We start from the raw sequence: 2,881 nt of genomic DNA, 5'->3' as shown, positions 1-2,881 counted from the left end.
AATAGGTTGGACAAGAAGAGAATAGAAGCTTTCGAAATGTGGTGCCACAGAAGAATGCTGGAGATTAGATGGATAGATCACATAACTAATGAGGAGGTATTGAATAGAATTGGGGAGAAGAGGAGTTTGTGGCACAACTTGACAAGAAGAAGGGATAAGTTGGTAGGACATGTTCTGAGGCATCAAGGGATAACAAATTTAGCATTGGAGGGCAGCGTGGAGGGTAAAAATCGTAGAGGGAGATGAAGAGATGAATACACTAAGCAGATTCAGACGGATGTAGGTTGCAGTAAGTACTGGGAGATGAAGGAGCTTGCACAGGATAGAGTAGCGTGGAGAGCTGCATCAAACCAGTCTCAGGATTGAAGACAACAACAACAAGAACAACAACAACAACAACAACAACAACAACACCAGTTCGCACCTACTAATTTCACTCATCCAGTCACATCTGTCCCCCTTTTTCACACTATCCAGAACTGCAACCCACAGTAAAATATTTTTTATTTCTATCTTTTCTGTGACTTCAGGCCAATTTTAGTGAGTTTTCACATTTAATTATGATCATACTCTCTCAGATTTCATCTCATTTCCCCCTTTTTCATCCGTTTCATCCTTTTCATGACTTTTCCCATGTATTTGGTTGTATTTCTTAGAATTTTTTCAGACTTAATTCTAAGTTATTTATGTATTTTTTTTATATTTTTTCCAACACCATAGATCCTTGCTCCTTCCATCTGTGTCAGTACAGAAAAGTTTCCTTATCCTTAGCGAGAACCCAGCCCCACATTCTGTTCCTATGTTTAGCTTGACTCTTGGAATCCCACAAAATGGCCTCACCATCAAATTAACCACCCTTCCTTTCACAACGCCCTCCATCTGTTCATATTCTGCCAATCCTGCTAAACCATATCAACCAAGCCAAAACCTCCTTGGAATACCTTCTCTCCATGTGTAAAGCTCTCCCACTTCGCAATCACAAATTCCTGGATCCCACAACACACATTGAAACTCTTGCCCTTCAGGAACTAGAGCAACGTGCTCAATGCCACTTCAAAAAACTCTCCACCCTGCTCACTTCCTACTCCCACCTTGGAGTACTACTGTCCACAACCTGTACAACAGCCTCCAAACCTCCCCCACATCCCGTCATAGCCGACAAACACCATCTCACAGACCTACTATGTTTGCCCTACCCTACAATACTCCCTCTCACCACCACACATAATCCAGAATCTAAACAGACTCAAAACACAGTCATGAACCTTTCCTCCAAAAGCGTTAGCCCTCCAGAAATACCAGTCTTTTCCAAAGGTGTCTCCCTTTCCCCCACTCCCAAATTCAATCATGCATTACTTGTTCAAGACCTCCCTCCTTCTCCCGGTCCCTACAATGAAAACACTTTTTCACCACCAACCCTACCAATCAGACTCAACCAAACACCAATGTTGAACCCTGCCTGACTCAGTTCACTCCTCCATCCGACTGTGATCCATCCCCACTGCTCCCAAATCACCCCATGTTAACTTTCAAGAATTTCTTAACCTCAGATCTTGCCTCACCATCATTAACCAACATGCAATCCACAGAAAGAACTGCAGTCCACAATCTAAAAACTGATCCTGACCTTATAACCCTATCTGCAGACGAAGGCTCCACCATAGTTGTTTTGAATTGCAAGGATTACCTGACAGAAGGACTCTGCCAGCTGTCAATTCTCTCTCTCTCTATTCGTTTAGTCGGTTCCGACTCTTCGTGACCCCATGAACCAAATCACGCCACTTTTTCCTGTCTTGCACTTTCTCCCGTAGACCTTCCAGGTTGGAACACATTGCTTCTGTGATGCCATCGATCCATCTCATCCTCTGACGTCCTCTTCTTCTAGTTCCTTCAATCTTCCCCAGCATTAATGTTTTTTCCAGCGAGGCATGCCTTCGCATTGTGTGTCCAAAGTAGGTCAGCTTTTGTTTTAAGATTAGACCTTCCTGTCAATTACATCCACCTAAAATCTTGCCACAGTGACTCCACTCCAGAAATTCTACAGGATCTCCAGTGTCTTCTCCTGTAGGCCCATCCAAGATCCTCTCCCCAGAGTCCATCTCTCTCCTCATCCCTACCACTCCATGCACTCCTACCTTCTACATGCTTCCCAATGTCCATATAACCAACCACCCAGAATGCCCCATTGTGGCCGGTTACTGTGCTCCAACAGATAATTTCTGCTCTCATAGACCAACACCTTTTGCCTATTACCCAGAACTTACCCTCCTATATAAAAGATACCAACCATTTCCTCCGCTGACTCTCCACAGCTCCTGTCCCTTTACAACAGTGCGCCGCCTGTCACCATTGATGCCACCTCCCTTTACACTAACATCCCCAGTGCCCATGGTCTTACCACTATTGAACACTACCTTTCCCAATGTCCTATGAACTCCAAACCAACAACCTCCTTCCTAGTTGCCATGACCAACTATATACTCACCCACAATTACTGCTCCTTTGAAGGCATTAACTACAAACAAATCCAGGATACAGCTATGGGCACCCACAGGGTACCATCCTATGTCAACCTATTCATGGGCCGTCTACAGGAATCCTTCCTAAACACCCACAATCCTAAGCCCCTCACCTGGTTTAGATTCATTGATGACATCTTTGCGATCTTGATCAAGGATGAGGACACTATCCACATTCCTCCAGAGCCTCAACAGCTTCTCACCGATTCACTTCACCTGGTCCAACGCAACCCAACAAGCCACCTTCCAAGATGTCGACATCCATCTCAAAGGTGGCTATATCACTACCTCTGTCCATATCACAACTACTAACCACAGGCTAATACCTCCATTTCAGCAGCTGCCACTTGTTCCATACCAAG

The sequence above is a fragment of the Schistocerca serialis genome, chromosome 7 (genome assembly GCF_023864345.2).
Source record: "Schistocerca serialis cubense isolate TAMUIC-IGC-003099 chromosome 7, iqSchSeri2.2, whole genome shotgun sequence".
Lineage (NCBI taxonomy): Eukaryota > Metazoa > Arthropoda > Insecta > Orthoptera > Acrididae > Schistocerca > Schistocerca serialis.
The sequence above is the reverse complement of the archived record's forward strand: the minus strand, read 5'-3'. Positions refer to the sequence as shown.